This window comes from Phoca vitulina, unplaced genomic scaffold, assembly GCF_004348235.1.
Source record: "Phoca vitulina isolate PV1807 unplaced genomic scaffold, GSC_HSeal_1.0 scaffold15, whole genome shotgun sequence".
Taxonomy (NCBI): Eukaryota; Metazoa; Chordata; class Mammalia; order Carnivora; family Phocidae; genus Phoca; species Phoca vitulina.
Genome location: NW_022589718.1, coordinates 22,733,123 through 22,749,142, shown reverse-complemented (window position 1 = coordinate 22,749,142; position 16,020 = coordinate 22,733,123).

Genomic DNA, 16,020 nt, shown 5'->3' with positions numbered 1-16,020 from the left:
ACTATATGAAATCACTGATTACTACATTGTCTTGGGTACTTTTTATGTTTTGTTTATAAAGCTCACAAAATAACGTAAATAAAAAAAATAAGCAGAGTGGAAAGCTTGAAGAGTTCACAGAGGAGCTATGATTCTTCATCTATTAAATTTATATTCTATATCTAAAAAATAATTTATGACAATTTCTTTGTATGGAAGAAAAATTTTATAATGGTTAGATCCATTAAGAGAAAGAATGATTTCCTAGAGTTTGAAGCTATAAGACTAATGAAAAAGAATATATCATTCTTCTATCTTCTACCATGTGTAAAGTCAATTTTAAAAATTGCAAGATATTCAATCTAAAACCATTAAAGATATTTCCAAAATCTTACACTAGCCCTGGATATATTATCTATTATCTAGTGAGTTTACAAAAAAAGAGTATGAAGGGAGATTTATGCTTTTACTAGATCAGGTAGTTGAATAACTGTCTTCCCTGGTGATTGAAGTATAATCTTGCCTGAGTAGATAAAGGAATTAAATCAGCTCTTGCGATGTCTTTCAGTAATATAATTCTATGACAACTTCCAGTGCTTAGAAAATAAGTACATTCTTAATACAATAATCACCATTTATACTTGAAAGGAGTTTTAGAAGTCATCTAGTTCAGGGGTCAACAGGCTGCTGCCCACTGCCTGGTTTTGGAAATAAAATTTCATTATAACACTGCCACTCCCTTGCTGATTCATTCATTCATTCAAATATAGTCTATGGCTGCTTTCACAGTCCAATAGCCCAGTCCAGTAGTTGCAACTAAGACTGTCAGGCCCACAGAGCAAATATAAACTATCTATCCCTGTGGAAAGAGCTGTTGACCCCTGATCTAGCTCAACCACCTCATTTTATAATGAAGTAGCTGAAACCCTGAAAAATAAAAGCAAAGTCACTTGCCCATGGTCACATAGGCAATAAAAATGACTTAGAGGTAGGTCTTCTGTTCCCAGATTCATTAAGCATCCCGCCACTTATGACATTAAAAAAGCGTGTTTCATATTCTCTAATATTACGATGAAAAAATCCCTCATAAGTAGAATTTTCTATATAAGTAGTGGTACTCCTTTACCCACCTTATTCTTTTCCCTGTAATGACAATAAAATTTAAGCAGACAGGTAACCAACACAATACCTATCCTTTTTGGTCCTTAAAAGTTATCAGTGTTTCTACAGAAGGAAAACAATGTGATCAGAACAGATGCACATATTACTGGATTCCCATTGTCAGTCATGTTTTTATTTTTCCCGATTGATTCCAAATTTTTGCCTACTACTTCTATCCAAGTTGTATATCGTGTAAAGACACCATTAAGTAGAATGCCCCCAGTATCTTCAGGAAATGGAGAGATGAACTTTCCTAAATGATTGGAGGTAGACATAAATGTGGGTTTGGGGTTAGGGATGAGAGGGAGGCAGGCAGTTGACCTTGGATGAAATTTACAATCATGCTTACTCCATACCACCTGCTTGTTTACAATGTCCTATACTCTGCAACAGTTAAAGTACTATAGGAAACGTTACATATACATTGTCTCTTTGAATCTCAATATGTAATTTAAGTTTTTAATAAAATATTTAATTTATTTTATCTAAATATTAAATATTTAATATTTTAATCTAAATATCTCACTTCAAAAACATGAGATTATTATGTTCACTGCCTTGATTGTGGTGACTGCATGTAAATTATACCTCAATTTAAAAAAAAATCATGAGATTGATACTCTTTTAGCAAAAGAAGAGAAAAGGTAAACCAGCCATTTAAGTCACGTTTTTGTGCTAAAAGCAAGCTTGTGTGTGACAAATCACAATAAGCAATAATCACCATGAAGAAAATTCCTGTCAGATTAAATCTTTGGTTATTATTGTTGCTTAACTCAAAATAAAGTGGCCCTTTTTTCTTATTTTGTAGTGATAAACATTTTGATGCATACGCTTTAAGTCAGATGCAGAACAAGTCACCAAAACAAATACCGTTGACATCCAGTATTGTGTAGCCATCTGAAACTGTTACACTAACGATTCTAGTTTAGCACAAAAAATTTCAGTTCCAAAAGGCACTTATTAAGACACATTCTGAGCACTACCGCAAAAATGTAGAAACATGAAAAGTCCAGCACAATAAATAAAGCATAACAAGATGGAATGGGCCCAGAGTATATTTTTCCCAGTTTGGAGTTAAATGAAACTATTTTCTTTCAAGAATCTAAACTCTGCTTTAATTAGGATATCAAGGAAATCAGACTTACCAATAATTTTTAGCCTCACAAAAATCCTAGAATTGCTCTTCTGTTCCTAAAATAACGCAGGGTCTTCTGGGGGAAGGAAATAACATTTGGTTAGTTAGGCTGCATGTTGTATGCCTAGTGAAGACACTGAGGCTTTATCTATAATTTCCTAATTTGCCAGCTCCTTTCCTTCTATATGTGCTCTCAAGAGATTAGTGTCGACTTCTGAGGAGGAGCTCAAGCTGCTCTTAGAACCATCTTCTTTATCTCACAATCACTGTTGGTAAAATAGTAAGATACCAAGGGATTTCATGACATGTAATTCTTCAACGTGCACAAGAAATTAAAAGAATAATTTATGTTTCATACATCTCTAATTATAGTAGGGTAAAAGGAAGAAGGAAGATCATATCATTGAAGTTACAAATTATGTATAAGACCCATCCAAAGCCAGCACTTTCATCCAGGGTAAGTTTATGGCTCATTAACTCTGTTGTGTGTAACACTCTTTTTATGATCTTACTGCTCATACATTTTAAGTTATAGATAACTGATTATACTTACTTCTAAATAACTGGTTTTTTTACAATCATAACACAAATGACCCACCGTATCTTGGGATAAATATACTGACTGCAATTAGTTTTTTCTCAGCCTTATGGAGAGGTATAAAGAAAAAAAATTCTTAAACAGAAGTTATTCAAATTATAAAAATCAAACAGTTATCTTATTAAATATTTAAAAGTTACAGCAACTGGTAAGCTATATACATTCAATTTTATATTTTTGTTTTAAAGTCTGGAATAGTATTTTTATACACACATTCAAGAAATTTTAAACTCTTCTCATGACAGTTATTCCTTAGAATTTGACATGATGAAGCTTTTTGATTAATAAAAAAGGAAGATAGCTTGATTCTCTAATTCTCCACTCTTGAAACATACTCTTGAATCAACATTAGATTGGTTTAAGGTATAATCAAGTCTTTAAACAAGCATGACTGGGTTTGTGATGGGGGCTGAGGAGTTTTTCATTTACTTTGATCTTATTATAAAACAAATAGTATAATATTGTAAACGGTACAGAAGATCCTGAAGTGAAAAGGTCAAGTTTCCTTCTGCAGCCCTCTACCCAACTGTCCTCTCCAGAAGTAACCACAGTTAACAATTTTTTGTATATTGTTTGAGTTGTTTTCTATGTGTATATACATGGGTTTTGATGTTTCAAGCCCTGGAAAGGAGAATATGATCGAGCTAGAGCTAAAAGTGGAATATTTTAGATTAAAAGAGACAACATTCAATTCAATAAAGCACATTCACTGGACACCTCCTATATGCAAACTGCTATAATACATTTACAGAAGGTACGTGAGGGTATAAGAATGGAGAGATCACACTGGCTTTGCCTTCAGTTAGTGTGGGTTTCTGTACTTACACAAGCATCACTATTGCAAAACAACCCTGAGTGTGACTCAGGATAAGAGAACGTGCCATATGAAAATAAAAGAGAGAAGGGTTAATTCTAACTTGATGAGTTTTTTTGAACTAGTCATATAGTTATGGAAACTGACACAGCATAACATATTTGGAGAAGGAAAACAACCTGGCATGGATCAAGTTTAGAGAGCATGAATGCGTGGAACAATTAATAAGGTTGAAAAAGTAGGTGCAGGCCCCATCTTGGATTTTATACAGTAGACAAAGTGCCAACATTAATCAATATCAGACGTTTGTTTTCGAGAAACATATCCAATAGAAAGGAGAATGGATCACAGATGAAAAAGACAAAGATGAGTAAAATAGGAACTTGCTGTACTCCTCCAGGCAAGACTTTAAAAAGGTCATCAAAATGGGATCCATTGTAAAACTGAATTGAGAGACATTTTAAAGTGTAAGACTAGCTTGAATATGGAGTGTCCACATTTGAATGTGAGGTATGAAGCAGAAGGGAATTGGGACAGCTACAATATTTCTTGCCTGAATGACTGTATGGTTTTTGAAGTTATTAATTAAGACGAGGAATATAGAAGAAGTAGCTGGTGAAGAGTGGTGAAGAATAATGAACTTGGCTTTGAAAATACTCAATCTGAATTGTCGGTAGGGCCCTCACAAAAAATTATCTCAGAAGCAATGTGTGGGACATTTAAGATAATTGAACAGCAGAATTCAGAACCATAAATTTGGAGATCATTTGCATATAAGTTGATATCATCAAGCAAAATATATTAAATTGAAAAGAGGTCCAAGAAGTAAATGGAGGAGTGTCACCAGGCAGGAAATGCGGGAGAGGAAAGAAGGAAAAGAAGAACACAGAAGGGAGAGCCGGCATAAAGGAAGGGAAAGAGCAAACAGATCCTAAATACACAGCCTGCTTCCCACCAGCTCCTCTTTCCTCCACATCACTTCTGCTCTGGGATGGCTCCAAAGCTTTCTCTTGTTAGTTTTCTCTGGGCTTTGGTAATTCGTCTCTCTGGCCCACTTTGTTACCAGCACTCAGACTTTCACCTTTTAGACACAGTAAGAATGGATTTTAGTGAGTTTCTCCTTTCCTGCCTGTCCCTAGGAGAGTTTGAGTTTAAAACAGGTTTTACTAGTAAATACTACATGAAAAGAGAGATTTTTAAAAATACAAATAAGAGTTTTAAAAACAAAATAGAATCTTAAATTGCTTCACCTTACTATTCATGATCTCTGACATACAAAGAAACTAAAACTGATGGTTCTTAGCAACCTCCCTGATTTCAATTTTTAGGTTTTCCTTCTTTGTTTCAGCCTTTTCTAAAACTCCAATGATCTTTTTTGTTCCAGAGGCTGTTCCTCTGAATCTTTTCCAAATCCTCTGACCGTATTCTTTCCTATCCATTACACACTGAAATCCCAGTCAGTCTCAGTGTTCAGCAACTGGACCTGCCTGTGGGATTCACTTATACCAGAGAGTATCACATAACCAAGGTCTTGTTGTTTAATGTAGGAAATGCTGACTCAAGTCAGGGTAGCAGACGTGGAGTACCAAATGGAGTATTAGAGATTTTTCTGTTCTCCAGGTTTTATTCCAGTGTCAACAACAATAAACATTTACTGACGGCCTCCTGTGCAGAACACTGGGAAATAAAAGGAAGTGCCACTTATGTTTCATTTTCCTTTTTTTTTTTTTTAAGATTTTATTTATTTATTTGACAGAGAGACACAGTGAGAGAGGGAACACAAGCAAGGGGAGCGGGAGTGGGAGAAGCTGGCTTCCTGCCGAGCAGGGAGCCCTATGCGGGGCTCTATGCGGTGCTCTATCCAGGACCCTGGGATCATGACCTGAGCTGAAGGCAGATGCTTAACAACTGAGCCACCCAGGCACCCCATGTTTTCTGTTCTTAAAAAGCTCAGTAAAGAACAGCTATGCCAACCACTGGAAAAGAGGAGTTAACTTAAGAAGAGACAATTATCTACTTAACAATTTAGCATATGTTAAAAGAGACATTGTGCAACTATGCAGACTAGAAGGTGTATTTAATAAATATTATTTGAATTAAGTGCTTTGCAATTTGGGGGAAAAATCAAATTAGATCCATACCTCCCACCATAAACGAAAATAGCTCTGTGTAAAGTGTTTTGAGATACATACGAACAGCCTCTGATTTCTCCCCCCCGCCACTCTCCACCTGAGGTTGTCATTCATAGATGAATAAAAGCATCAATAGGCTTAAGGATAATATCAAAGAAGAGTTTTTTTATGTTTAGAAAATCATTAAATTGAGGAAAATAACAGTAAAAAGAATTCATTAGTTAAATGTCAAAATGATGTGAACATGCAATTCACAAAAAGAGGTAGCACATTTTAAAGTAAATATTGGCTTTAAAATGTGAGAAAGTGTTGAAACTCAATAAATATGAAAAATTTTACATTAAAACAGCAGCGAAGTAGCAATACTTTCTCATACTCCTAGTAACACTCTCAATTTTTACAACCACTTTGGAAAGCAATTTGGCTACATGAGCTATAAGTCTATACTCTTTTAATCAGTAAATCTAGTTCAGAACAAGCATAGAACATATTCTCAGGAAATAATCAAATTGTAAATTATGATTAATTCACTAAGGTTGTAAGATCTATAGAAATAGGGTAAGACTTTATAATTACAAGTGGAAACTCATGATATAAAATTACATATGCAGAGTAATTACTATTAGGTAAATTTATGAGTTCATTTGGAATATGATGTATAAAATGCACAAGTATGTATTAGTAGTATTTCAAAATAGCAATTATTTCTGAATGTTTTTCAATTATTCAAACTTTAATACAGGTTATATGTGGCTTTTACAGTGAAGAAAAAAGTACTTCTGATTTTAGCTGAATAGACTTTGGGTTGTTGGTTTTGTTTACCTCTTGTTTCCTTGGTTGATAACTCTTAGATTTTCTAGCTTACATTTTGGCTTCTGTTCAGTATTAACATTAATTTATCTAAAATAAACTAATTAGCCAAGGATAGCATATTATTAAATTATTGCTGCAATAATGTTGCTGAACAAAGCACCCCAAACTCAATGGCCTACAATGACATTGATTGTTCTGATTCCAAGGTCTTCAGGCCAAGCAGGGCAGCTCTGCTTCAGGCTTTAGGTCTGGGTCAAGGCTGAAGGGAAGTAGTTATTATAGCATGCCTTCTCAGTGTTCTGCTAAAATTATGCTGGCTGAATGAAGTTATAGGGTCAAACCTAACATCAGTGGCAAAGAGAAATATACTTTGCCACCTCTATGGCTCTACAAAGTCACATGGCAGAGGGAAGAAGTGCAGAATTAAGAACAATCCAGTCTGCCACAGAGAGATTAATTCTCATCTGTTATTTTCTGAGTCTTCATCTGTAATTTAAGAATACTGAGTTATATAATCTCATCAGCAAGTTATTTAATCTGTCCAAGCCTCAATTTCCTCATTGTTATGGTTGATAATAGTATCTGTTTCATGGAATGTTGTGGGATTTAAGTAGACAGTGCTTGTAAAACACTTATAATGCTCAACAAATGTTATTTGTTATTAATCTTAAAGTCCTGTCCAGCTACGTGACATCTATGACATTTCATAGTCTAAAAGAAGTCATAGTAGGACTGTTAGGGAAGATGGCAGAGTAGGAGGACCCCAAGCTCACCTCTCCCACAGATTCAACACACATCAGTGTAAAACAGCCCGAAGGCTAGGAGAACAGACTCCACAGCTAAATGCAGAGAAGAGGCCACATCAAAGAGGGTTGGAAGGATGAAGACGTGGTCGGCAGCTAAAGGGACCCTTGGAACTGTCCACAGGAGGGAGGAACACCACGGGTGCAGAGAGGAGAAAGAAACAGACTCTCACACCAGGCATCCCAGGCACAGGGAATACTCATAACATTTGGCTTTGAAAATCAGAGGGGCATAATTTTACAAGTTCTTACAATCAGTGCGGCTTAGCACCTGAACTTTAAAATAAGCCATAGTATATAAAAAGATCTCTCTCCATTTTGTTTCAAATTCTCAATCTGGCCTCCAAAGCTCTGTGCAGATTCCATTTTGGGCATTCTGACAGTCTAGACCTTGAGAACCTGTTTATAAATCCTGAAGGCCAGCCAGCTCTACCTTTGTTTCCAGGACTCTGAAAATTTTGAGATGTATTCAAGATGACTTGAGTAATGAGTTTGCTTTGTGAGGGAACTGAGAGTTTGGTTCAGGTTAAGTAAGACTTAAAATCTTTTTTTAGGTTCAAAATAGGCCTACCTAACTATTTTTAAGAAGTTGTGTTCTCCAAAAAGATTCAGAATAGAAAATCTGTGAAACTTGAGCATACCTGGGCCAACTTGTTTTGACTGTCCTAGAAACAGGATAATCAGACCATCAAACTGCCAAGGCACCAGGCCATTGGCTGGGTACTCCTTGATTATGTTCAGATTTTTTTCTTATTATTTGTCTTATTTGATCTAAAAATAGTATAGTGACCAAAATATAAATCCAATCAATATATTGGAAAAAAAATTAAAATTTTATTTATTTTAAATTTCCAAAATATTATTGATATATCATTTTAATGAATACCCATTATTTAGCAAGGATATAGAGATAATTTCTCTTCTTTTCTACTTACTTCCTTCTGGAAATCTTGTACAGATAAACAGATTAAAAAATATTTTATTATGGGATATCATGTGTTATTTTTTCTTTAAAGAGGTCAGTATTACTTTCTGATTTCCCTGAAACTAGTTTTGTAATTACCATATATTAGGTAGCACTAATACTTGTACTTATAGCATTTATAAAAATTGATAGCATAAATCTTAAAAATATAAAAAAGAAGAAAAGTGAGACAGACAAACAAGAGAGAAAGGGAAACAACTTGCCAAAAGGAAGAGTATTTGAAACTTACATAGCAAGATTTTGCATTATTTTGAAATTAATATTCCCTTTTCTAGTTTTCCATATTTTTTAATTTGTTCAATTGTAAATCAATCCATCAAATTCTGTTTCCCTAAATCTTCAAAGAATTGGAAAAGACTTTATCATGGAGCTAGCCCTCTTTTTGAGACGAAATTCAGAAAAGGGTCTTTGAAAATGTGAATGAAGATCTTTATTCATCACCTATATACCTAAGAAAGTACCATATTACCATTTTCCCAATTATAAAGAATAATGTCTTAGTCAATAAGTCATTTATTATTATTATTATTTTTTTAAGATTTTATTTATTTATTTGAAAGAGAGAGAGAGTGGGCGCACAAGCAGGGAGGAGGGGCAGAGGGAGAGGGAGAAGCAGGCTTCCCGCCAAGCAGGGAGCCCGATGTGGGGCTCGATCCCAGGACCCTGGGATCATGACCTGAGCCGAAGGCAGACGCTTAATGACTGAGCCACCCAGGCGCCCCTCATTTATTATTTTTTAACTGCTTTTTAAGTAATGTGTGCAGAGTTGAAGACATAAATCCTGTTGTTGTTGTTTTTTAAGATTTATTGATTTATTTTAGAGAGAGAGAGAGAGAGCATGCATGCAAGCATGGGGAGAGGCAGAGGGAGAGCGAGAGAGAAAAGTCTCAAGCAGACTCCCTGCTGAGCAGAGAGCCCATCTCCGGGCTTGATCCCATGACCCTGAGATCATGACCTGAGCTGAAATCAAGAGTCAGATGTTCAATCAACTTAGCTACCCAGGTACCCCGAAATAAATTCTGTTTCTGAAGCAAGTATTTAACTCTGTTATTCAAGCACAGGCTTAAAAATTCACACATCTTTCCTCACGTCACAGGATGTCACCCCCTACCCATGGGTACCTTCCATTTTCTCTTCAACTCCATTGATGTGGTGCCACTACTCTGCCTTCTATCAGGTTAGATTCTATCTGGTTAGAAATACTGGCCTGAAGGAATACCAAAAAAAGGGGTAAGTCCCTGAAGGATAGCTTCATTTCCTTGATTGATTCCTCCTCATTGCTGAGGGTGACCACATTACTTTTTGAAGGATACAGTCCTTTATTTGCTACCTTGCACTGTAGTTTGTCTCTCATCTTGACTCTGACCAGCCTTACTTTCCCCACATCTTTACCTTTTCTCTAGTCTTTAACATTTTATACTTCTTTAAGTCCTTTCCTTCTGTGTATGTGTGGATACAGGACACATAAATCTGGCTTTCCTCATTTGCAAAAAGTAAACAAACGCAAACCCTATTTGCTATCAACACCAGCTATTTCTCACTATAAGGAAATGTCTGAATTCCATGAGATATAATCTTCTCTTGAATCCTCTAATTTCTTTCATGTAATTACTTGTCTCATCTAAAAATCTCCATAATTTTGAAACTATGAGCCCACACACAAATTTTCAAAGAATCTCTCTTAAACAGATTCAAAGTTTTTCTCCTTCTTAAAAAAACCAAAAAAACAAAAAACCCATACCTTACCAGTTATGTGATTTTCAGGTAATTATGTAACTCTCCTACACTGTGGTTAATTTGTTACTTGAAAATAATACAGCCCTCATAAAGTTGTAGTGAGGACTAAATAAGATAATGCATGAGAGGTGCTCAGCCCTTAAAAAAAGATAAAGAAAAGATAGCTGGACTTTTTGTTTTGTTTTGTTTTTATTGTTTGCCCTTCCTCATTAACTCCTTTTGAAGTCACAGGCACCAAAAACAATGCTATCTTCAATCCCTAAGTTTTTTATTATCTCCTACTCTGCCCAGCTCGTCTTCACTTGACAGTTAACTCTGCAGAGTCATAGAAACTTATCTGTTAGCTGACTGTTGTAGGTGGACTCCCTACAGATTACACAGTAAAAGGTTTGGGGCTCAATTAATATTCGGTGAATGAATGCGCCTCCTTCAGAATGCCCTCATTTTACCTGCACTCTATTTCTTGGGATGTCACTTCCTCCCCAGCTTCCCCTCTACAGCTCTAGGCAGCACCCCGGGGAGCAGGTGCACAAGACTTCCACAGTGAAGACTGTTCACCTCTGAAGACCCCCACTGGGAAAATTTTCTCCTTCCTAAATTCAGAGAATAGGAGTGAGAACTGAAGCTAAAGGATCCAGATGCAGAGGGAGATGGTGAGAACCCTGACAAGTTATTCATTTTACTTTCTCACACAAATATTAAAGCAAAATGTAAGGCCAGCAAAAGGCTTTTGTTAATTATCCTTCAAGAAACCATATAACCAAAGAAATTTACTTGCAAAAACTAACAACCACAACAAAAATCCCCACAAAACTCCCTCCTGGACTTCTGACTAAAACACTAGGCAGGTTTATGATTTTAAATTTAGAAACCAGTCCTATGTTTTTTTTCTAAATTCCATTAAGACTCAGTTATAGAGGTTGTGTTCCATATCTACTGGTTAGAGAGGCCACTATTCCTACAAGGATTGGTTATCGGGTCCAGGGAGAAAATATTTTAAGGGCAATACAATCTTCACTCTTTCTTAAACAGAAATTTTACTATTCTATATTACATTTTCATATAACATGTTACTTGGTGCCCCTGAGCCCTTTTGTTAAACAGAAGCCTATAGTAGTAAATGTCATGATAAAATGAAATCAAGGATTATGAAAGTGGTAAAACTCATTAAATATGAAATCCTATATTCACTACCTTAGACTCAGTGGCTTTAATACTTGCTTTTCAAAATTTGGTGTTCAATATCAGCTATGTCTCAAAATTAACAAACTGCATTGAACATTTAAGGCATTGACTTTTATTTTTTTTTTTAAGATTTTATTTATTTATTCATGAGAGAGAGAGAGAGGCAGAGGGAGAAGCAGGCTCCCAAGGAGCGGGGAGCCCGATGTGGGACTCGATCCCAGGACCCTGAGATCATGACCTGAGCTGAAGGCAGACGCTTAACCATCTGAGTCACCCAGGCGCCCAGGCATTGACTTTTAATAAAATAAACAGTCAATTTATATTTTAAATACATTACTATGTGTGCCCAAATATAAAATAACCTCAAATGTAATTCCCCCATTTTATCCCAAAATGTTTTGAACATTTGAACTTGAAATATAGGCATACAAATGAAATAATCAAATGTCTATTTACAATATTAATTATTTTAATTACCCAGACATTTAAAATTATACTCTGATACGTGTCATCCAACAGCACTTTCTGCAGTGATGGAAATGCTCTGTATCTGCTCTAATATGGTAGACACCGGCCACATGTGGCCATTGGGCATTTGAAATGTGACTGGTGCAACTGAGGAGCTCAATGTTTACATTTAATTTTAATTAGTTTAAATTTAAATTGGCTCCTGAGGCTAGTGGCTACCAAATTGGACAACATGGCTTTAGAAAATTGAAGATTCTTTTAGAAACGTTGTTCTTTTCCACTCATTCAAACTCTTCACATACATCTTAGAATTATCATCAGCACTGCTACAGTGATGTTAGATGTATTATTTAATCTTTTCCACAGCTTGTAAGTGTTTTAAAATACAAGGAAGATTTAGAAGAAAATGGTGTGTGCAGAGATACGAACATAGAACAAGCGTCCTGATACTTATGTGTAGAATGAGATTGAAGAGAGAAGACATGGAATACAAGCACCATTCTCTTTGAAGATAGTCCTAAACCTATCTGGGGTTTAACACTGTTCTTCCAAATTCTAAAGAACCAAAGAATCCATGTGGAAATGACAAAGCCTTTCATTCTGCAAATTATTTTCAAGTGATTGTCAAAAGACTCATTTACAACCATATCCAATACTTGCAATTGTGAGACCTTACCCCTAGGAATAATTATAAAATCTGTTTCACATTTCTTTCTTTTTTTTTTTTTTCTTACCCATAACATTAGATTTTTTTTTAAAACATCAAAATCTAGCACAATTTGAAATCATTTAAGGTAAACCTGAACTTTGTTTTTCAAAACAAAATGACTGAGACATATTATATGAGAGACTTTTCTTTCTTTTTTTTTTTTTTAAGAACACATCCTCTCTTCTGATGGATAATTTTGAGGGAAAACAATTGCCTTAATTTGGTACATACAGTAACTTAAAAAAATTACAGAAGTGAGAACTGAAGATTATTTCTTTAAAAGTTGTGTGTTTTCTTTACAATAACATGAAATCTTTTCCTATCATCAAGCCCTCGTTAGATGTTTTTCTTTCCTAAACCTCAAAACAGCAGTCCACAGAGACTGATCTGAGTTGAGTTAGGAGTGATTGGTCATTCTAACCACCCCCAAGAGGCAACATCACAGAGGCTGAGAGGCTCCTTACAAGGTGACCCAGGGGCACAGGTATCAATCCCAGGACTTTCTGGCATCTCAATAATGATGAGTAATTATGTGATCATTTTATATATCTTGATAGGCACAGTAACATAGATAGCTATGTATTTACAGACAAATAAAACAAAATACCCCATCTGTCACTCCTACAATGAGATCAAAAAGCCACTCTCAACTGACTTTCCAAACTTTCCTTAGAACTGTCTTTCCCCCAAGATTAAGTGAATGATGTTTAATATGTGCCATTTGGTTCTGCTTTATTACTAAGAATTCCTTGAATGAGGTGAATGAAAAGGAATGTTAATCTACCTCAATCCAGAAAAAAAAAAAATCCTCCTATCCATAAAATGAAATTAATGATCTCCAGAAGCAAATAATTTTAGTGTAATGATGATCTTTGAAGAAGAATTAAGGTGCTTTCAGGTGCTCTGCCTGGATCTTTAGCTTAATGAGGCAGATCCATCAAGAGGATAATGGCTAGATGGATATTTTTGTTGTTCTATTTTTAATGAATAAGAGACACTTGTATTCATTAAAATTATAAAAAAGATAAATAATGAATCACCTCAAATTACAGAATTTCCATATTTCTTTAAAAAACTGACACTGTGCCTGCCAATAATAGCCTCATATAATATTTATGAAAGACTGGCTTTCTGTAATGAGAAATTCAACAATTATCATGGTAATAACTTGGGAGGCAAGGATGAAATATATGGTAGTAAAATCAAGTCTCAAGTGGAGATGGTGTGTGCATGTAGCCTTGCAGCTCCTGGAGTCAGGAACACTTCCGAGGTCTGCAAGGTGAAGGACCTCCACGACTGTCCACATGAATATGAAACTTACTTTATATAAAGCAATTTTCATTGTTCTTCCTTATACATTTCTCATCATATTATATTAATAATTTCTCAGACCCAAAGTTTACATTCTTCCCTGAACATCTCCCTATCGCTTTTTTACTTTTTTTTTTTTTTTCACCTGCGTCTCTCGCTTTCCCCACATTTTTCTCTGAGCGAATCTTCCTTTTATTAAATTTTCTAAGCTATCTTTCAATAATTTGATTTCTCCTCCTCCTTCTTCCTTTGAAATACTTGGATACAGAAACCCTTCCTACAAGTGATTTGTAAACCTGTTGAGTAAGAGATCAACTTATTTTTCTGCTTCCTTTGGAAATGGACATGTTAGTGCAAACTAGAGCAACACAAAACTTAGGTCCTGGTGATGGAATTTAAACTTCTATTTGGCCCAATTCTCTGCTTCTGATATCTTTAGGATTTTAACCTTTAGCCTACACTTATTAGCAAAGGTCAAGTTATAAATCTAAGTACAAATATATTTCCCAATAAATTTTAAAGTAGTAGAACACTGAGGTGTTATGACTAGAAAGAAATTATTAAGATGCTATTTTTAGGATTATATATGCAGTTTAATTGGGCATAGACCTATCAAGAAGTCTTTTCAATGAAATTAACTGTCTTTCATATTTTGCAAAAGATCAATCTTCTATTTATATTATATGAGACAAGACCATGTCAAAATACTGCAAAAGGAAATAAAACTAAAGAATGATTATGAAATATTATGCAGAACTAGTATTTCTAAAGAAAATATATTTGTTATGATTTTTAAATATTTCACAGCAAATATTTCAACTACAGCTCTAGTTACCATAAAAACTATATCAAGAAGCATGCCATATTTTAACATGTCTAATTTTAGGATCTCCAAATGCAAATAAATAAAGCATTTAAAAGAATGACAATTTATCCTGTCACTGCTTAAAGCTCTTAATTATATATACTTATGGCTAGTAAAGATATAACAAGAAATAGATTGGAAGCAAGCTGAGCAAATAGATAGTGTTCATAAATGCATCTTATTTGATGCTGAAGTCAAGGGGTTCTATCAAAATGATTTAAAACTTGAGAGATAAACTAATACAGAGATCTACAGGGAATCTTATCTAGTTCTGTTCATATGAGTTCAGAGCTTTCCACTGAATTCTATTTTTTTTTTTTTACCTCTAATTATTCCACATGGACCATTGGGAGTAGCCCAAATTGGGGGCACTGATCCTAATTTCTGTCCTTTTTGACCCGTTTCCCCATCTTCAATTCTTGCTTGCAAGACTGTTAAAGAATGTTTGTGTCAAAATGAAGCTTGGGTAATAAAGTGTGGATAGTTCAGAATAAAAAATGTTGGTTTCATATTGTGCAGATTATTATATTAACTAAATGTTCTTATTTTATCTTTTGATGTGGCTGTACTGTTAGTAGTATCATGAAAGATGATACTTGTCAGTGTAACAAAGTACATTATATCAGCTTTTTACAAAGGCAACAAACGTGTGACTTTCAAGAGAATAATTTTTTATTTATTCTTATTTTTTTGAAGATTTTATTTATTCATTTGACAGAGAGAGAGAGAGAGAGAGAGAGAGACAGAGCACAAACAGGGAGAAAGGCAGAAGCAGACTCCCAGCTGAGCTAGAGCCCGACACGGGGCTCGATCCCAGGACCTAGAGATCATGACCAGAAGCGAAGGCAGACACTTAACCATCTGAGCCACCCAGGAGCCCCTCAAAAGAATGATTTTTTTAAAGTACAAATAAGTAGTTAAATTTTATATGAAATATTTAAGTGTATGTACAATAAATTATGTATGTAATTATATAACACATAATTATATTAATTAATTATATTAATTATATAGTAATTAATTATATATTAATTATATAGTATTAATTTAATATTATTAAATATTAAATTAAAATAAATATATTACATAATTATATATATACACACACACACACATATATAGTATATCCAAGCATGTACACAAAGGAAATAAACAGAGAATCTTTTAGCTAAATACGATCTTGAGAAATTCTTCCAAATATTGAAAAGTTTTCAGTTCATCTGACATATTAGCAATAAATACACACAGGGGGCTTTATATACATTTATCCCACATTCATTTACTTCAAAACATAAAATAAATTATTACTATTTTTTCTTCCTAAG